General features: G+C 42.0%; 1 protein-coding gene and 1 long non-coding RNA gene across 4 annotated transcripts in view; both read left to right on the plus strand.

Annotated features, from left to right (window-relative positions):
- The first annotated feature begins 3,216 nt into the window (after positions 1-3,216).
- LOC125690555 (uncharacterized) lies at positions 3,217-11,299 on the plus strand. The gene is made up of 3 exons (XR_007375716.1): positions 3,217-3,404; positions 3,533-3,680; positions 11,028-11,299. It is a non-coding gene; the product is annotated as an uncharacterized LOC125690555 (long non-coding RNA).
- Positions 11,300-13,098: 1,799 nt separating this feature from the next.
- Positions 13,099-21,870, plus strand: part of CDH6 (cadherin 6) — a 102,447-nt gene continuing 93,675 nt past the window's right edge. The window contains exons 1-2 of one of the 3 annotated variants that reach the window (XM_048938967.1): positions 13,166-13,180; positions 14,046-14,221. The gene's annotated coding sequence lies outside the window, so the exon portion shown is untranslated. Of the gene's footprint in view, positions 13,181-14,035; positions 14,222-21,870 lie in introns of those variants that run through there. The other 2 variants (XM_048938969.1, XM_048938968.1) reach the window with 2 other exon arrangements.

Genomic DNA, 21,870 nt, shown 5'->3' on the forward strand with positions numbered 1-21,870 from the left:
GCTCCAGAGAAAGCATACATTTCTGAAAAAAGATCATTGTAAGGTAATACAAAAGGATAGAGAGAAAATTATTTTTTATCTGCTACAATGTGGTCATTAATATTATTTTTTTTAACTGTGATTAACAAAACAATAAGACAAGTGTGTCTGGCAGCCCAAGAACACTTTCTAGTTGATCACAAAAATGTATCAGGAGCATGGGTGGCTAGCAGTGTTTCTACAACCTGCACAGTACCAGGGGACAAAATACTCAGGAAAAAAGTCTTTGTCTATTTCTCAGCTTTCTAGTCAACCAAACACCCCATTAGGAAGCATCACATTTTGTTTCAGCTTTTGCCCTCTCCATACCACGTCTTTGATCCAACACTGTGGATAACTCAGTGTTTGAAGGTGAAGTGTAGAAAGTTGATGAGTTTATTCTGATTAAAAGACAATAAGGATCTGACTTCAAAGCTTTACATAAACAAAATAAAGAGTGTCTCTGCTCAAGATGACTGCCACCATGCTGAGCTTATGATTCAAAGCAATGATTTTCAGTATTAAGGAGGAAATAGGATGACTGAGGCCGCTTCTGTCAAAGTGAGACACTCACTTTGAGCTTTCTGTTAACTTTCAGAAGAGCTTCTGTGTGGTCTCAGAAGAGAGAACAAACAAAAATAGTATTATTTCTGCCACAACTGCATCAGTTACTGCAAATGACAGTGAGAGAGGAAAAGAAAAACTTTACCTCCTCTGCCTACTGCTCATCAACAGTATAAAGGCCTAGAAAGACTGAGGAAGATATAACATGAGATACCACTTCACTACCATCAGATCCAAAAGAAAGAAAAGCATCATAGTATTACATGCTCCATTAAGAAAAAATTATTAAATGTTATTCATAGGTGTATTATATGAAGTGTGTTGCGATAAAATCTGTGATAAAATGCAGAGCTGTCACACTATGAAATAAAGAGTATCTTGATCAGCTCACACATGAATTGGCAGATTACAACCAGAGTACCCTGTATGGAGGTAAATATCAACTTCAGTGTATTGTAAACAATTGTGGCAACCTTGAAATATCACTAAGTTTTCACCAGGTGGATCCCATGAATGCTCGCACAGGAACAGAGAGAACATCGTATGAAGTTTGTCAGGAACTATTGAACAATATGAGGCTGAAGGTGACAATTTCCTGGATCACAACATTACCAGAGATGAGAAATGGTGTCATCACTATGAGCCAGAGTCAAAATGGCAGTTCATAGAGTGGCAACATGTGAATTTCCCCATGGAAGAAAAATGTCAAGACACAGCTCTCTGTGCATAAAGTGATGTGCACTGTCTTTTGGGATAGGAAAGTTGTGATCCTTCTGGATTTCCTGGAACCTGGATAAACCAGCAACTCTGACTGCTTAACATCATAATGCTGACTAAGCTGAAGGATCCAACTTCCAGAGTAAGGCCAGAGAAGACAATCTTTCTCATACAACCTTTCTTATGTCCTTTGTATAACTCCAGGTCCCACGCCAGTTTGAAGACCATAGAGCATGCTGTCAATCTTGGCTGGACTGTCCTACCACATCCAGTGGTATATAGTCCAGATTTGGCACCTTCTGACTTCCAGCTGTTTGCGCTGATGAAAGATGGACTGCATGGGCAACATTTTCCTAGCATTGACACCATAATAGCATCTGTGAAACAGTGGGTCATTTCCACTGGTGCAGATTTTTATGAGCGTGGCATGAGGATCTTCTTCTTTGCTGGCAAAAGAGTATAGCTTGTGGTGGTGGCTGTGTTGAAAAAATACTCTTTTGTAGCTGAGAACTTGCTCTATCAAATAGTGTTATTGTGTTCTTTGTATCTCTTGTAGTTTCCATGGGAATAAATAGAAGGCACTACTTTTGAAACAATCTACGTACATCAAAAAATGAGTGCCTTTATTATTCCAGCTAGTTTCTGTCACTGCTGGAAGATACTAATTTGAGATCTAATGTGAAAAATAGGAGAAACAATTCCTTTGCTGAAAGGATGATGAACAAAACTGGTAAAAAAATTTATTAGAATAAGCAGAAATAACTACTTTTTAGCCTGCTAATTCTTTGGGACACTGAACACCCAGCTTCCAGTCTTTGTAGCCCCAAGCAGAAGGTATGAGAGAGAAAATCCTCAGCAGGGGAAATGCAATGTGACCTCACTGGGGCTTTCCTACAGAGATGATAACACCAGCTTTTGATCATGACAAGGTACCCTGCAAATATGCTAGTTAGCTAGGATCTGTTAAAAATTCTACATTTGTGAGTGTGGCTTTCTTGCTATGGAGTGCCAAGATCACACAGAGTTGTAATTGCAGTACCAGTGGGAGAATTGTACAATATTTACTGGATTCCCATAACACAAAAATCAGGCACAAAGAAAAAAATATGGAATCCTGGGGTTCCTTTTAAAAGGATGAAAGAACAGTTTAACGCCCAAATAACACTGAAAAGCAAGAGAAGTTTGGCACCCAAATCTAACTAGGCTAAATGTTTATGTGCAGTCACAGGCTGTTTTAATTGCAAAAAAGTGGGAAGAGTCACAGACGAGCATGAATCACAAATTAAATACCACGAGATTAATTTGCTCCATCTAGAGCTTTTGTTTTAATGTAAACAAACATCTCTTATCCTGCTCAGCCTATTTTAAGACGGAGACTGTGCAGTAAGAAATGCCAGTGTGACAGAGCGCTGTTCAGAAGATGCTTATACCTCTGGGAGTGATGCTGCAAATATACACCATATTTATCAACTCCGACAGGGAGGAGTTGCCAGAGAGCTGGAGACACAGTGGTGGGTCAGTAGAGTGCCCTGTTCTGCCCACAGGATGCGCAGAGAAAGCTGGCAGCACGTGCTCCATATCACATAAGCTCATCTGTAGGAGCTCTTGGTATTTCTACAGTAATGGGTAAATTGTCATGCAAGTTGGGGAAAGGATTTTTGGCTGGCTCTAATACTGCTTTTCTTTAGCAATTTGCCCACAGAGTGAAAGTGGCAACTGGCTGCTTCTAATAGGCAGCTGTTGCAACTGGTAGATGTCAACAGGAAAAGGTTTCTTGGGGAGGGAGAGCTGATGTTCACTGCCACCTTAAAAGCTGTGCCAGGAGAGCAACTTTCCCATAAAAGGGAACGCTGTAGCTCAGAGATTTTGCAGGAAGATTTTGTGACGTGCCTGGCATGGCATCTGCTAGGGCTCATTCCCAGTTGCAAGACAGTGCTGGTGGCTACCAGCAGAGGCCAAATTCAGCTGGGTGTCTCAGAAGCATCAGGGCAGCCCCTTTTAGCTCTTAGCTCAGTTCATGACACAGCCTGCACTTTAGAGAGATTCCTTTGCACTTTGAGAAGCAACTACTGAACACAGCAGCAGCATTCACCTCTTTAATTGATGTAAAGTCTTTGTACATGTCATTTTTTCATTTCAAGGTTTTGGATCTCTGAAGAGAGCTCACCTGTCTCCTCACTATAATATTCCTGAACTTCTCTTTTTCTATTGATTATTCCTCTATTTCTCACAGGTTTCAAAGAAGAGAAATGCATCATCAGTTTTCCTCTTGTGAAGCTCCCGAGAAAAGAAGAATTTCCTAAATCCTGAAGCAAAGAAGCATAAACTAGTGAGTGCAAAGGCAGAAAAAAGCAGTAACATTCTGGAGATAAAATGTAAAGGTAAGAGAAGGCTCCTGCGTGTGTTCTCTCTTCCTAATACACATAAGAATGTCATTGCAGTCTTTAATTGCTGCTAGAGGTGGAGAAAATAGAAAGGTTGAAGAAGCACATCAAGAAATAATGGAAACCTGACCAGTGACAGGAGCTGATTACAGTTGGCAGACTGTATAGGTTTCAGATTCATGCTGTGACTTTGGAAATAAGTCCTGGCTGGGATGCATTTTTCTGGAATATCCCTAAGGAATATATATCAGTGATTCATCTAAGCAGCCACTGGATATCATTACTGCTCTACCAAAAATGAACATAAAATAACAATCTGGAAGAAATAAAAGAAACAAGTGTCCCAGATTTTCTCTCAAACTGTAGCAAAGAGATCATAAGGGTGAGTAAGGAAAGGAGGGGGGAAGGAAGAGAGGGCTGAACTTTTCATCTGCACATCCTCAGTTTGCCTTTAAGCTGTGCACATCTAGTTTACTCTTGTCAGAAGCCAACACCACTGTACTTTGTAGCTCTTAAAGAAAGAGATAATTGCCTTTTTCTCCAGTCACATGCTCTCTAATACAGAACTTTATTTTTTTTTCCTCAGTCCTACACAGTAGGACCTCCATCACTCAAAATAGCATAAGCTTTGCTAGAGATGTTAATGTACTAACCAAAGCAAACACAATGCAGAGGCTCTGACAGGTTTACATTTTGAAGTTCCTTCTGAACTCAGAATTTCTTTTTTTTTTTTTTTCTCATATGAACAGTAGCCAATTATAAATTATAGCTTTCTCTTAATGCCCCATCCCAGAAGTTCCTGTGGATGAAGTTTCTATCGAGAGTGTGCTGTACTAGGTTATTTTAATATCTCCGAATAGTTGTTGGATATTTTCCCTATCGTGTAGTTCAGCTAATACATACTAGTCATTTGGGAGAAAACAGAAAAAGGGAATTAATTCTAGAAAGCAAGAAGCTTCATAAGCTTTTTCTTCCTTTTTTTTTTTTTTTTATTCTTATGAGTCAAAGACATGCCAAGAAACATATTTTAAACCATAGCATCATGTACTCAGCTAGACCTTTAGCAACAGTTCACTAATGTACATCAGATGCCCCATAGGCTCTATATAGTTTAGCGACCTGCAAGTTTAAGTAGAAGACTGTTATTGAAATCAGTATTCTTATATATAAATATATAGCTGCTCCAAGGAGAATATAAATACCTACAGCAAACCAAATCCAGCCTAGACTCTCTGAACCTTGTAGGAATTAATTGCAAGAATTACACTTTGGAGCTTTTAAAGTAAAAGATAATTGCCTCTTTTTCTGTCACGGGCTTACTAATACAGAACTTCAGTTTTTCCAAATCCTCCACAGTGGGACCTCCATAAGTCAAAGTAATGTAAACTGTGTGAGAGATGCTAATGTTAAGCACTACAAAAATATTCAAATGGGCTATACAGTATTTCAAGTGTGAAAAAAAGCCTGTGGGTTCAGGAAATATTTCTTCACCCGATTCAAGGAGAACATGTAAACAGGATTTTTTAACCCTCCACAGTTCACAGGGGGCTTACTGCAAAGCAATTCAACATCCAATTCAAAGATGCAAACAGTCATCCCAGCCTTGGGGGACTACTCAAGTGCCCAAAGTTCAGCCTGTTTCTAATTAACTTGCAGAGCTACAACCCCAGTCAATAAACCAACATTTTAGTCACAGATAAACTTATCATCCCCTGAGTGTGAACAACTCATCCTTGCCAGGAATCCAATAGCAGCTGCTGCCTTACTCTGCTTTACCATGGGTGCTTGTTAGTCTACTTATTTTCACTCAACTATATGTGTCCTGTTCTTACAAAAACCCACTCGCATCGCTCTAATTCCTGCTAAAATGTTTCCCACGCTGCTAGAAGGTCCACTGAATAAGAGATTAGGAAGAAGATCAGCTTGAGGATCTTTAGCTCATCCCTTCCGGTACAGTACCTATTAACAGTAACTAGGTATATCATGCAGCATTGGAATTCCTAAAATAGCTACAGGGAGAAGAGACAGTGAAATGCAGAGAGCAGAGTGTTAACTCTCCTGTGAATTACTATCACAGTTTGCTACTAATTGAGAAAGCAAATAAAAAAGGTCCTGACAATATGCTCTTTTCTAGTGGGGGCTATTCTCATTAAATGTAGAATAAAAGGTTGCCGTTTCCCCTTCCAACTGCAAATCCTTTACTGCAGAGCAAATGTTTCTCTCCTTCTAAGGAGAAAAGACCACAAATTATACTAATACCAAGCTAGAAAGCCAGCTGTATTATGCAGTCTCAAAATTTTTGTCTGACTTCATGGCAACTGGCAGTGAGCTGCCTATGTCCTTAGGAGCTGTACTCCAAGTGTTGCCCATAGGTGTAGTTGTGTGAATCTGAATGAAAGGAATCATAAAATATCCTGCCAAGAGTTTGGCTCCTGGTTCTTACAAGTTCCCTGAAAGGAACGGGGCTTGGGGGAAAGAAGACCCAAGATAAGTGGGCAACTGTGTGTGCAGCACTGAAGGGTTAAGAGGATGGGGTGCAGGCAACAAGCAAGGGACCAAGTAAGCTGGAAATTTTCAAAAGGCTGCTACTTCCAAGGAAAAGCATATTTATTTTAAAACACTGCACAGGCATTCCTAGCCTTTCTGCTGCAATCTCACCTTCATCTGAAATGCAGACATTCACTTAAATTCAAAATACTCCTGTCTTCTTAAGATTGAGACTCAGATTAGCATCTCCCTTTTACAGAAGCAACTTTTACACTTTGAAGAGGTAGAGACAAGAAATTTAGTACAGTATTCTGGTCACTGACTCCAAAAATTGGGATAACAAAGAGGTCTCCAATGTCTAGTCCACTTAGCTATGAGCCAGGCACAAGGAGCTGCAATTTCCACTCTTCAGATGAATGCTCTTGTGAGGATGAAGATAAGAAGAATTTCAACAAAGAAGGAAGCAGAAGAAATATGTTTTGTGGAGAATAATAAGATAGCCCATATACATTTCATCGTTAAGAGTTCTGTTAGCTCCTTGCCTTCAGCCAAAGATTGGGAACACCAAGTTACATCACTTATATAAAGTGTCATGCACAAGACCCAGGAAACTGCAGTGTAAAGATGTTGGTTTTCTCTGGGATGGCAGTATCACTTGGCAAGTAGGAAAGGGAGCAGTATATCTGCTGATTAGCTTAAGTAAATGCTACTACAGAACTCTGGCTTATTTTGTAACTTCCGTATATTGCTAGCTATTCTAGAGAAATATCTTTCACAAATGTCCCGGAGTCTTTTCATCATTTTCATTATTATGCTGCTACACGATTTTTTTTTTTAAAAAAGTGAATGTATCATTTAATGTGTTATTTGATGTTACGTTTTTTACAGTGACATAATCATTTAAGAGGTTCCCCAACCTCTTCTCACCCACACATACACATGTATATATATATATATATATATGTATATGAGCATGCATATGTGCAGGTATATACATGCAATTGTTCATGATTTCCTCAGATTTTCCACTGTACTCAGTAGAACTCACAGTGCTCAAATGATCTAAATAAAAAATGACCATAACCAAAGTTAGGTTTCCAGTGACTTCAGTCTCAGTGACTGATAATACAGTACTTCTCATGGGTGGTTCTGGTGACTGAAGTCTGGAGATACATGAATTGGGGAGGCAGAGGTAGGAGTAATTAGACCCCAGATAGAAGAGAGAAAAATGACATAAACTATTTTGTGAAGAAAAAATGTAATGCAGATGTAAAACTTTAGCCTACGGTGTGTAGAGCAGAATTCAGCCTTGGTGTAACCTCTAAAATCAGTGCAATCACATAAGGCTATATAAATCAAAAATTAGAGGCGATGGGGGAATGAAAAGCACCACTTTTTAGAAAACTACTCCAAACTGATCTGGTATTGCTTGTGTGGATTAATTAAGTTCGTACAAACATATATGAATCAACAGTATTATCAGAAGAGATGAAGATTTGGAATTAGTCATACCCCTGAGAAAGAGGAATTGATGTGCTAGGGAGAAGGAGTGACCTGTGGTTCTCAGCATTATTTATCTGAAAAGTGAGAAAGATATGCCTGCACTGAAACCTTTGGTTGGAACCAGATGTGGCAGGGCACTGTGAATAAGAGGATAAGACGCTGGTGTGTGCTGGAGTGGAACAAGAATGAAGTTTGGATTTCATCCCCAGATCTAAATTGACCTGCTGCGTGAAGCTTAACTCACTTCACCTCTTCATTTTCCTTTTCAGCATTTGCCTTTCAGCTCTATTTAGGTGACAATTCCTTTGGGCCAGAAAGTCTGTGAGTGAATGCACCAGGATTTTGATGTATTAATTATTTGCATCACATTTTTAGCGCTTTTTATCCCATTGTGCTAGGTGCTGTGCAAGAACAGATTGCAAAGACAGTGAATTCTCCAGAGGTTATTAAAATATAAAGTATGTTTGTGTCAGTCTCACATGCAAGTTATTATTGCTCAGCAACTAGCCTGCATCAGCTGAAGCATAGTTTCTGCTCATACAGGCACACTTAGTCAGGAGCAAATGGAAGATAATTCTTTTTAGCTTAGTCCAGAGCAAACAGGAATGACAAAATCACGTTACTTGGTGTTCTCTGCCATCTGAGAGTTCACACAACATTACTGCAGCTCTGGAAGCAACAAGAAACTGGTTAAATCGTGGTAACTTACACAGAAGGTTTGACCCCTACAAGAGGAGTGAATTGATGGATATAAACAGACAAGGAACTGCCAAGAATGTGAGCTTCACACAAATAATAGTATTCATAGCCCAAGTAGAGCGCATTGATAGCAAATGCTGCCCTGCAGAAAAGATCTGTGAGACAGATTAAAGGGAAGGTTGAGTTCTGTTTTTTTTTTTTTTTCTTCAGAAAACGAAGCATTTATTTATAAATACTTATGTGCATTTTGTAAAATACTCCCAAAGCACCCAAAATTTTGACAGAGCTGGCAAAACAACACTGGCTTCTAATTTTACTGCAGTGTCATCACATGTGGAACGAAGTAACAACAAATTCTGACTAGTGCCTATGATTAACACCTCCTACAGCAGCAACATCAGAGGACCACTGATAACATTTTTCATCAGTTACAGGGAAGACATCAACATCCAGAGTGTGCCCAAATGACCTACAGTGAAATTTGTTCGCAAACTGATCCCACTGTGTAAAAACTGCTCAGCTGAAGAAATGTACTCTTGATTTTCCATTCACCTCTAGCCCACGCACGCAGAACTGTGTGGGTTCCTCACTTACCCTAATCATGAGAGATTTTGGTTTCAATGACCATAGTGGTTGTGATGTGTTTATTGCCATCATGTTTCGAATAGAAGATGTTTCTGTCCTTTCAGATCTCTTCTATGGCAAGAAGAAATACTAACTGCTTGTGGGAGTGATGATTACAGAAGTTATAACCTGTTGAGGCAATGAAACTCCCAAGGCATTAGCTGCTATTTACACATCTTGTTTGTCTGTGCTCACGTTTTTATGCTTCTGTCAGGAATGATCAGTCAGCTTGGTAAAGCAGAGGTGAATGACTCCTTACTGTCATGCTTAACAGGGGACAGTCCCCTTGTAGTTTTTGCAATGAGTGAAGGCTGAGACCCGAAGATCAAAGGTCTGGTGCAGCTGAACATACATAAATTATATATATATGAAATATATCTTCCATTCTTTAGATTATTCACAACACAATTTTGTAACTACCAACTCTGTAAGAAACATAACAACAGCTGTTCTTGTGATATTTCAGTACCACTGGAATTAGGAGAGGTAAGAAATTCAGAGGTGTGTGACAGCTTTGAAAATATCTATTTCAGTATGAGTTTCACAGAAATAGAATTTGTTTTTACCATCCATAGACAAAAGAGTAATAGACTAGACGTCAGAGAAAACACTAAGGGAGATCCATGGTGGCCAGGATTATTCCGTTTGGAAGAAATTGCCATCTCTTCAAGAATATAAGGTGCTAGTTTGAACAGTTCAGAGGTGCACAGGGTAGCAAAGAAATAGCTAGCATGGTAGAAAATTGAATTTCCAGAACATGGTTTTCATCTAAAATTAAAACTTCAACAAGACATTTCATTAAGAGAAGAAATTATCCATCTTCAACAAGAAATTATTAAGAGAAGAAACCAAAGACCTAACTCTTTTCAAGGAAAAACCAAAAATGTTATAATTTCCTAATTACCGTTATTTCCTGACTTTCACTAGTGAAATGAGAAAAGGTGCTCGAGAGGCCATGACACTTTGGGAACCAAAAGAACTTGGAGTTTTGAGTGCATTATTTGGTAAGCAGCTGAGAGGTTCAGACAGCAAGCTATGAGGAAGCAGGCGGATTTCATAATACTTACATGAAAATAGCAAGAGTTGATGAAAATGTGGCTTCTTTGTTCTTTTATGCCTTCCAATTTGAAGCCCTTTCACCATAAATATCAATGGCATGGAGAGCATTACTTCCTCACAAGCCACAAATCAAGTAATCATCTACTTCAATAGTTCTTGAAGGAGGTAAAAAATATTACAAACTCAAATTAGACTGAAGAATTTAAAGTTGCTGGAATAGCCTCTTTCTTCTGTTTTGTGAGCTTGATTGCAAGAAGGATGTCAACTAAGAATGAAACTATTCAGACAAGGAAAGCAAATACGCAACAGGGAGTTGTGAGCCATCACTGGGATACATCCTGCAAACCATCATCACTTTGCCAGTGGTCCAGCAGACCACAGGTATGAACAGGAGTGGATCGGAAAGAGGCTGAATTTCATCTCTTTCCTTTGTATTTGCAGTGGATTAGGAATAGAAACACAGACATGGTCAGGTTCTGTGCTGTGAGAAGCATGTTTAGATTGAGGAATAGTAAATGACAACATCTTATCTTGGCTTCTTACAACTGTCTAATCTTTGATTGTTGCACATGGATCTACAGAACTGGATTTAGAGACTTAGAGAATATGCAGCGTTCAACCTTGGGTAGGAAAAAGTCTAGTACTATGAATAAATGAAAAAAAATATATGGTTTAGGCTATACAGGAGCTCATTATCTTCTTGATCCTTAATATAAGACTCTGAAATTAGAAAGCTGTAAATGTAAAATGAACAAACAGAAAAGAACACAGCTATGCACCATATGGACCTGTGGAACTCATCACCACAGAAGGTCAGAAGTGTTAAAATGTAGATTTTTAAAGATTTTCATGATGACCATGTATAGCACCAGTAATGACGTGATACTTACTAACTTAATAGTTTATTCTACCTCAAAATTTCTCATCTGATTGCTTACCAAATTAACACAATTTCCTCCCCTTCTCTTGCAGTGAAATGATATTGTACCTCTACTTTGGAGGGGATTATTTTTTTTCTCCTAGAACCAACAACCAAACACCTGAAAAGAGTGAGAAGTTCTGCTATTCTGATGTTTCTCCTTTGCAAAGTCAAAAAAGATCCCTACACATTTTTTGAAAATAAGAAGGCCTGTGAAAATTCTGAAGTGTCTGATTCATGCGAGAATTGACAAAGTGAGACATTCAGATTGTTTCATAGATACTGCAGTTGCTCATGAACTGTAGGTGGCTTTTCATCAGCTTCAGGAAGTTTCTTCTTAGTCCTTAAAGCCTACAAAGAAATCTTCCTCTTTCTGGAAACATGATTTCTGTGGAATAGCTAGACAAAAAAACATCACACGCTCCTAGATCATGCTGCATTTTGATTTTTTGTGTTGATGGCTGAGATTCATGGACATTCTGGCCTCAGACTGTAGTGTTTGGTCATTCCACAGAGATTGTAAAGGCAGAAGTTGCCACTTTGGATCTTCATTCAGGCTAACTCAAAGTTGTGTCTATCCATGGGCAAGAATAGTTGCTTTACAAACAGCCATAAACAAGATAGGTTTGAAACTGCATGTTTTACATTGAGTATGGACTCTGATTTTCAATTATTAGATTGGTTCAGGAGCTGGAAAAAAAAAAGGTTTTATCTAGTTTCCAGTTTTATTCATATGTATTAAGTGTAACAACTATAAGCGCTCTTTGTTACACTCATAAACATCCAGTCCTCCTTTCAATCTTCTTAAACTCTCTACCTCATGACAGGACAGTACATTTCAGCCACTGCTGATTTTGATTAATTTTCATAAGCTAAGTTGAGCATTGCTCTCAGCTAATGTGTCAGCTACTGGACACTTCATGGGCTAATGGCCTGATCTGGTCTGGGAATTCTAATATCATTACAGCTGTCAACAGAGGAGGGTCGAAGATGGAGGGCATCACCTTGACAATGTCTCCTAAAAATGAAAACAAGTCTTCTTCATGCAGCTATAGATTTAAAACGGTCACCCACAAATTCATATAATTAATGAGAAGATGTATTTAAAAAAACAATAACAATAACAAAACCAGCACACACTTTGGAGAACACAACAGACCCTGTATTAATCTTTCCTTCTTGAAAAAAATACAGAAGTCCAAATAGGATATAAATAGCCCTATTCTGAGAGAAAGAACAAAAAGAAAAGAAAAGCCTAAAGCAGCCTTATTAAGGCTAACTATAATGAGACACATCCAGGAATGAATAATGCCCAAGGAGACCTCAGAGTCAGAGTGGACAGTGAATCAAATGTTGACAATGCAATATGGCAGGGAAAAAGTGAGCCTGCAAATGTGGTCTGTCATGAGGGAGAGACGGACTGTGTCCAGAAGGGACTCCTGGGAATACCCTGCAAATGCTCACCGAGCTCCTGAGCCGTCAGTGCCAAAAGAATCATAATGAGGGAACTAGAGGAAGTTCAAAGAAGAGCAATCAGAATGATCTGTGTGCTGAAATAAACCAGCTGTGTGGAAAGACCAAAACATCTGGAGAAGTGCAGGGCTACCTAAGTGGCTTAAGTTGAGTCCCTAAGAATACAGAAGGCAGAATCCAGTCTCTTAACACAGCTCTGGTTTTTGTAGGCTTCATGCAGAGCCCCAGCTAGTCTGATTTTGTGCTGAGGAAGGACTCTGTCAACAGAGCAACTGTAGGGAATAGCTTGGAGGCTGCCTTAAGGAGTCTGGACTCAGTGTAAGGGATAACAGCTGTGCTGTGGAGATGGTGCTGCAGCACCGCAGGAATTACAGTGCAAGCAGCAAGACAGTTACCTGAACTTCTGGTGCTTGGAGTATTTAAATTACACTGAAAGCCTTGAGGTGGTCCAGGAAGGGGAGGACACAAAGGTGGCTGAGAGCCAGCACTGAGCCATCCTTAAGACGTTCAGCAAGCAGCAATTCTGAGAGCTGGGTAAGGGGGTGGGAAAAAGAAGAGGGGGAAATGAAGGCTTACGATTAACTAGCGAGGGAAAAAGGCACATCATAAAGGTCAAACCTAAGGCTGTGGAGAAATGGTGAGGGGAAAATAGCAGAAAGCTGCGCTTCCTGCAAGATTGGCCACGAATCTTAAGGGGACGCTGTGCAGCTCAGCTGCAGCGGACTCTTCTCAGGTAAATACTAAACTGGTAGGCGATTTCCTCTTTGCCATTTTATCTTCAGATTAAAACACCTAAAGCCTTGCCGAGGGCTGAGGGCGCAGCGTGCGTGTGCGCAGAGGGGCTGCACAGTCCCTCGGAGGAGCCGAGATCTCCGCTTTCTGCAAGAACGCGCGCAGCTCGGGATGGGGGCCCCGAGCGAAGGAGGCACCGGGCAGCCCTCCCCCAGTGCTTCCCATTCACATAGAGACCGCCACGTGCGATCACCTCCGCGAGGTGCGTCTCCATTAATAATTCACTGCCATCCTTGATTCATCAAGTCCGGGAAGTTCCCAGCAAGAGTGGGAAAAGAGCAGGCGAGCATCTCCGCTGCCAGCAGAAGGACTTACGAGCGGCTCCCGGGATGAGAAACCGCACGACGCGAACAAGCGGAGAGCGGTGCGCCTCTCTCTCCTTCTTACCCGCTCCCCCCCCCCCCCCCCCCCCCCCCCACCCGCCCCCATTCCATTCTGCTTTTCACTCTCACTACGAAGCCACCACCTCACGCACGGAGCAGCCCTCGGGTGGACGGGGGAGTCGGCGGCACAGCCCCGACCGCCACATCGCTCGCACACCGCTGCCAGCCCGCTGCGCACCTCCCGGCTCCGGTGCGGCAGATCCGGCAGCTCCGCAGCCGCATCGCCCGGAGTGCGTGTGCGCGGCTGGGTGTGAGTGTGTGCGAGTGTGCGCCTACCGGGGAGGCAGGCAGCGAGGGAGGAGTTTGGCTTTTTTTTTTTTTTTTTTTTTTTTTTTTTTTTTTTTTTTTTTCCCTCCCCCTCCTTCTCCCTCTTTCTCTCTCTCTCTCTCTCTCTCTTTTTTTTTTTTTTTTTTTATTAATCAGGAGCGCTGAATGGAAACCAATCAGATAGAGAGCCCCCTCGGCTCGGGCTGCCTGCATGCGGGAGTTAAAAAGTGCTGCCGGTCGAGCGGCAGCCCCAGTGAGCGGCGGGGAGGCTGAGAGCGGGCAGCAGGGGCCGGGAGCCGCCGCCACCCATCCCAGCTCGGCCCTACGAGCCGGTAAGAGCCGGGCTGTGCGCCCCGCGCACCGAGCTTCGGCCGTCACCAGGCGGTCGCCTTCCCTTTCTTCTTTTTTTTTTTTTTTTTCTTTTTTTTTTTTTCTTGTGATTAATGTATTATTATTTTTACTGCGCTCATTGGGAATGCTACTGGGTGGGGGGGGAGGGGTGTCCATCACTTCTTTCGCAAAGTTGGCGGCTGTCTGGCGGGGGCTCCGCGGCTGCGCCGGGTTTCGTCCCCCGGGGGCTGCGGGAGCCGCGCTCGCGTGCGCTGAGTCGAGGAAAGGATGCGGCGCTATGCTGAGGGCTGTGATGGGCAGCAAAGCGCTGGGGGCGAGGGACGAGTGAAGGCGGGTGGACGGGTCGCATGGTTAGAAAAGTATTAATAACAAGAATGATGATGATGGAAAAGGAGAAGCATGATAAGAGCCAAGGTTGTTTTCTTTTTCTTTTTTTTTTTTTTTTCTTTTTCATTTGTAAAAAAAAAAAACTGTGTTGGCTTCTTGGCGCTACCTAGTCTCAGTGAAATGGATACAGGGCAAAGCCCTTCAGATCACAAGCAAAAGGCAAAGTGCAGAGCTGGATGTGGAGCAGTGCTGAGACAAGCGCTCTCCCGGCACAAAGAAGGGGCAAAGGGAGGGGGGACCTGGGGTTGCTGCAGGGATTGGCAAATGTGAAAGGCTTCATCTGGGGAAGGAAGAGGTTGGGGAGTGGTGAAGGTGGGGGAAAAAAGGGGGTAGGCATGCAGGCATTTTGCAGAAGAAAAGTTGGATAATTGCAGGAAAAAAAAAAAGTGTTGAATTTGGTTGTTGTCAATGTTTCTAAGGAGCTGGTAGCATACTTTGTATGTCAGATAGATTGAACTATTTATATATGCACATGTATAGAACACCTACATACACATGCATGCAAACCCATACACGGGACATAGACTATATATGTATTCTTATGCAGAAGATTGAGTCAAGAGATAAGCAATAGTGGTAGAGGTCAGTGGCCAGGGAGAAAAGTCTTGTCACTGCTGCAATAAAATCCATATTTTATGGAGAGTTAAATGCAGTACTTTGTAAGTGCAAATGGATGGTCACCTAAATAACTCCTGATGACATTCAAGGACCAAGAAGTTTAATGATCAAAATTACTCCTGGCACAGAGGTTACTTTTGTACAAATCAAGAGGATGGGGCATCCTTTTCCTTGCACTTCTGTATGAAGTGAGATTTGAAAGTTCTGATAGCACTGCATGGGGAGATTGTGTAGCAGAATTTAGTCACCTAGTATAAGGTCAGTCCTTTCTGCAAAGTGACAGCTCTTCAAGCACAGCTGGAATATGAGAGAATTGGATGGCTGTTGCTGTTAGTCCAGGACTTGGCAAGGGTAGTACATGCATCCACACGTGTACTTCATGGGCTGTGTGCACAGATACATGCACAAGGAGGGCAGTACAATGAGAGCAAGGTTATTTTCATTTCCTTTTGTCATTGTACCCATGTGCAATAGCGCCCTGGAAATAACGTAATTCCAAGGGAATAAAACCTCAGTGCACAGACCTCTTTGGTTTTAATCAAAATAGACATAACTCTCCCCGTCAAGATAAAGGCTTATCTCATGTATTTGCTGGGCTGAAATCTCTATTATGCAGTCAGTTCTGTGCAAAAGTGCTTGGATATTACTTAAAGCATTCCATAAAATTGATTAACATCTGTTCTTGAGCAATATAATGCTATGGGTAATGGTGCATCCCTATTTGTTTCTTTCTTTCTAATTCTTATTTGAAGGCAATAAGTTTGCATGTCAAATAGAGTCGGGTTGAGCTTGGAGGCTTCTGTAGATTCCTTTACCATGGATATATACAGTTTTAGAGGCCTGGCAGCAACAGCACAATTGGATATCTCCTTTAAACAGCCCAAACACGCTAATAAAGACTGCAGGGCTGAATCCCTTTTTCCTCTGCTCTTTTCTCTTTTCAGATGTTATCTGACACAGAACCGGTAAATATATAATCTCATGTGCTTCTGGCTTTCAGCTGCACTATAATCTTTCTGGACATATTTCTAGTGGCTTGCAGTTAACTTTTGAGGTGGGGGAGGTGGAGAAGGCAGGCAGCCGGTCTTTTCAGAGCAGCATAATCAGAGGCAGCAATGCTCATTTATTTATTTATTTATTTTTCCCAGGGAAAGTGGCATTGATTCAGTCCTGTTGTAGTTGTCTGCAATTATCCTTTGCAGCCATCCAAGGACCTAGCAAACTGGGGTCCCCATGGGGACTTATTAGTCTCTCTAGGTATTTTAGCTTTCACACCAATTCAAAGCTCTTACATATCGCCATGCCAGCTATATGTAGCTATGGTCGTCATTTTCCAGCCAAGTTGTTCGGACAGAAATATGTATTATAACTTCTGGCTCTTTGCTCTCTCCCTCCCTTGCATAGCATTCCCATGCAGGCGGTGACCTGCCGCTCAAGGCAGCTTCTCCTTTCAGAAAGTTTGCATTTTGCCATCTGCTGTTTCAAAAATATTTAGTTGAGAGACTTCCTTGAAAGAAAAACACACGCATTAAAAAAACGTGTTTTTATCCTCCTTTCTGCTGAAGATCTTGAAACTGCTGTAAACTTGATAGAAGTTCTGGCTGTACTCCCCAGCTGCAGTCCTGCCTGCGCCGCTGTGATCAGTGCACTGCCCAAGGCATGCTGGGTTCCTGGGCAGGACCCTCCCCGAGTGCACTCTCTCCTCACATCTGCTCCAGAAATTTTGCTTTGACTGAAGATTGCAGCGTACCAATCTGCTTGATGTTAGCAGTTTCCCTGCAATATTTGGGGGTTTGGAAGGATCACTGTTGGGTTCTCCAGTGGATGCCTGTTCTCTCTGCAGTAGTCATGCAGATGTAGAGGGCATTGACATTTATCCATGGTTATATGGAGGGATCAGTCTCCTGTTTAACTTTTTACTGTGCCTTCTGCCCTTTGTTGACTACTTTTAAGATATGCTTTGTTGCTAGTGTGATCCTGCAGCATTATGGCTCAAGATGAGGAGGAAATTGCTTATGGATCTCCTTGGAAATGCTGGCTAATTACTAAAATGAAAGGTAGCTGAAATCTATAAAAATGAGTGGGTAGAATCTGCTGGAAGCAGCAGGGCCCACCGCGATGGTGCCTCATCCCGTGTAATGGTTGCAATTCCTCTGGTGGCTCTGTTGCAATTACACCAGAATAAAGCAGAATTGGTTTTCAGTATCTTTTGATTATCATGCCCATGCGGGAAGTGCCGCAGAGGGGCTCTGTGCTGGGAGCTGAGTGTCAGGGAGACTTCTTAATTAACCCTTTCAAGATACTGTAAGCTTCACGCACTGTGCTGCTTTCTTTGAAGGCTTTGAGTCATTGCAGCGGGAGGGGGTTGCTTCTTTTTTCTTTTCTTCTCTTTTTTTTTTTTTTTTAGTAATTACTTTGGTTCCCAACATTCAGAAACAAGGCAGACAAGTGTCATTATTTTCAATGCCGCCGGGGCCAAATTCACGTCCTCTCCAACGAAAACCTCTAAAGCGAGGCCCCCAATCTTGTGCATGAAGTTCCGTATGCTGCCAAACCCAATCACTTCTGCAGACTCAGTGCAGGGTTCAAGTTGCAGTATAAATGCCTAAATGTGCACTAGTGGAGATAAAAAACAAAACAAAAAACAAAAAACAAAACAGCAGCAGCTGGTTTGCTCTGCTGCTTGCTTAGTCACCGCAGCTCTTCCAAGGGGTCTGGAGAAATTAGGCACTCTGAAGAGAAAGATCTTATGGCATCTCAGCTTGCTTCATTTGGGATGGAGAAAGAGGAGACATAGAAGGGATGTTTTGTGTAATTAAACTCAGCTGCTATCTGCCTTTATTTGCTTAACAAAAGGTACAGGGCAGATTATTAGTCCCTGTTTGAGGTTTAAAGACACCCTTGAAGAATACATAATAAATGCAAAACACCAGCAGTCTTACACTAAGCAGGGAAGTGACTGAAAAAGTCATCTTCTTTGTTTGTATTGTGAGTGATGCTGCAGGAGAGCTAGATGGAGGAAATGCTGCATAAAAGCATTTTCTAAGTTTGGTTGTTTTTTTTTTGGGGGGGGGGGGGATTGGGTTTTTTTGAGTGCTCCTCTTCACATCCATTTGGGTTCTTCTTGTGGCACATCTCACCTCAAGAGCTTCTCTCATCCTCCCCAAAGGACTGTCTAATACTTGCCAAGGGTCCATCTAGCATTGAGTTCCTGAGCTTCTACAGGCACTGCTGTGTGTCCTGATACTGATCACTCGCCAGTAGCTTCCCCTCCCCAGAACAGGCAACGTTGTCTCACCTTGCACCCATGACCATCCCCTGTATTTAATCCAGGTGTGGCTGGCTGCCAACATCTTCTTTGGCTTTATTTATTTTCCTGACTGTTTGTTTTGCATTGAAAGGCCCAAACAAATATCCTGGAGATTTGTATTTATGCTTTTGTTTGTTAACAGGAACATTCCCTGAAGAAATTAGGATAAATGTAGTTCAGGACTCTTTTGAGTGGTGTCCTCCCTGGTTTACAGGGCTGGAGCTCTAAAAAGAAGCTGGGAGCAATGAAGTGATCGCTTCACTGTGATAGTGCCAAAGCACCTGAAACTGTGCTGAGACATCCACCCTCACCCTGGTACTGCTCCATCTTTCTTCACACCTAGCCTCAGGACACTCTCCTCATGCTGTCCCTTATGCCAAGCACACAACACAAAGAGCATATACATTTCCATCTGGTCGCATTCAGGAACGGTGCCAGCCTTGCTGCATTTTAAGTAACCTGCTCAGTCATGGCTTCATTCTGGCATTGTGGGCATATATTTTATGGATTGATTCGCCTGCCTTTCCAGGATATGCATATATCTATATACTCAAAAAGTGCTTTGTTATAGTCAGAATATTACTATTGGATTTGATTTGCAACATAAATATCCATCGTATCCCCACAGCTCTTCTCTAATGACATACCGCAGTACTCAGAGATCACTTTATGAATGGCATCGGTCCTGTGCTATCTGGGTACCTTAATTCCTCTCAGCTAAAACTAATTCTATTATCTTGTTGTAATGTTTACAGTTGCCTGAGAGATAATAGGTAGTGTTTCTTTCCAGCATTCCCGCTTCTGTGTCTAATGGCAGAACTAGAGCAGGAGCACCCAGGAGAAGGGTCAGCAGGAATTGGAAATTAGCACTGAAATTAAACATGAGTCAAATTTCTCCAGGTACTGCAGGTGTGTGCTCACCTGGGTGTGAGGCAGATCCACTTTCTCCCTAGCTGCCGCATCTCCATTGTCAGCCAGTCATTCCAGTAAGCACAAAGATTGCTTTATCAACACAATTGTTAGCATGTAGCTCTGCTTTAGTGGGACTTAGACTCTGGTGGTAACCCTACGTTGGGTTGTTCTTAAAGGTGGCAGGACACCAAGTCTGTTCTGCACATGGGTTGGTCTGGTGGTGGGAGAAACACATGTGTCCGTGTGTCCCTGTTGGGTGCTGGCAACAAGGAGCATGAGGACTGGTCTTGGCATCGACGCTCCTGCCAAGGGAAAGCTTTTTTACTTGAAAGAAAATCCACATGTCCTCCTCTCTCTTTCTCCTAGTTCTACTGCATTAACAAAAATAACAATTAAAACCACAGTTGCTTTACGTTTTGCCCTAAGCATTCAGGTGAAAACAGTTTCCTCGCTGAATTAATTATCTTTGAGTGCCTTGTGGTTTGTAACTTTAGGGTGTCATTAGTCTGGCAATCATTATTTGACAAAAGCATCTTCACAGACAAAAAGAAAGTGAAATAGCTCCTACTATCATGTCACAAAAATATCAATCACTATGAGATGCTGCATGGACATTTGGTGGTCTTGCTTTACATAAGAGACAAGATATCATTGATCTGCGTGGGGCGTTTATTCAAAGTCTGTTAAGTATTCCATCATTTCTAAAATATTTTTTCATGCAGACCCCAGTGAAGCTGGCCTCTGTGTTTTGCCTCATTTTGCAGAGGGGGGGAAGCAGATCACAGTGGAGATGTGTGACTTGCCCAAGGTCACAGAGGGAGTTGGCAGCACAGCGGGGATGCTGAACTAGGACCTACAGCGTGGACTGCTTGCAGCCAAGCCTTCTGCATCTCTGCTGCCTGCTCCAGTTGTTGTAGCTGATCAATGAATGGATGGGAAAAAATCAGATTTGGGTCTTCTTTTTTTCATCCAGAAGAAAGACAATTATTCTTCTCAAGGACTCCTTGCAGCTGCTTTGACAGTCCCTTCCCAAAGGACTTTCTGGATGTCTTTTGCCTGTTTGTTCAGTTATGTTCTGTGTGAAGGGGAGGAGAGAGGCTGGATAGATCCAGAGCAGTCCAGGCTAAGACTGAATATTTCATTCTCAGGGGACAGTAATCTGAGCTGTCCCTAAGCAAGGTGGAGATGACCTTCCTCTCAGCGTTGGCCTGGTTGAAGCAGCCATGGAGATTCTTCACAGTTCCCTACCTTGTCCATTTCCACATACTTATGCCTGCAGGAGAAAAGGGGATAAAGAAGTCTCAAAAAAGGTTGCTACTTCTGCATGCTGCTGGCCATGGCTTGGGGCAGCCAGAGGTCACTGTTCACACTCTTGTTCACCTCCATCCCTACAGGAATCCATTTCAAAGCACTCCTGCTTTGTGAACATCTAAGAAGCAGTATTCCTAGTGCATAGCTACAAAGGTGAGCCAAAGAAAAGTTTCTTGAGTAAGGATATGGCATACACCATATCCCTGTCATGGATATCAATTCTGGAGTAAAGAAAGAAAGAGAATTAGGAAAACATTAAGAAAAAAAACCCCAACATTGCATTGAATTTGCAAATTATATGGTGGGACTAGGTCCAAATCCAAACCACTGTGCTCTAATGTTTTTAGAGCTGGCCTCACAAACTGAGTGACTGCGGTAAGGATGCAAGAGAGCCTATTTCCTCATTTTCACAGTACGAAAAGTGCTCTGGGAGATCACAGAGCAGGAATATAGAGAGCTAGAATCCCTTTCAGGGAGCAAATTCCTTTTGTGAAATTGGTGCTCAATTTAGCTGTCACTGCTGAAAGGGAAAAAGATGCAGAAGCAACTTTTAAGTCCACCAGCCACATCCCTTTAAGCGATCCATGCTGTGCCAACCAGTTTTATAAAACTCTGTATTTCATCTAAACTCCATTTAAGTCTAAACAATATGAATGTCTTGCTACTGTATTTCCCTTCTCACTGCTGATAATTGCCAAGTTATTTCTGCTATAAACAAAGCAGCGTTCTCCTCTCTCTCTGCTTAATCATACCTGGTCCCAAAGCAGAAAGTTGTTAAAGATGTTTACTTTTAAACAGAGAAATACACTGCACCAAAGTCCACAAGACTGTTTTGATACTTAAGTGCTTTCCTGGATCAGGATGTTAGGATCTTATAATGCAGTGTTTACAGCTAATTCCGAGCTGACCAAACAGTGACCTCCAAAAATTTGTATATTTGGTGTTTCTAAGCAGTAGACTAAGAAAAGTAGGGATGGAAACAACCAAGTAAGGAATGGTCATAATTTCCCTTTGAATCCCCTTTAGTATAATGGAGTCCTGGCTTGTTTGCACAGCATGGAGCTGCATCCCCGCTGTGCTTCTGCTTCCACC

Source organism: Lagopus muta, chromosome 3 (genome assembly GCF_023343835.1).
Source record: "Lagopus muta isolate bLagMut1 chromosome 3, bLagMut1 primary, whole genome shotgun sequence".
NCBI lineage: Eukaryota > Metazoa > Chordata > Aves > Galliformes > Phasianidae > Lagopus > Lagopus muta.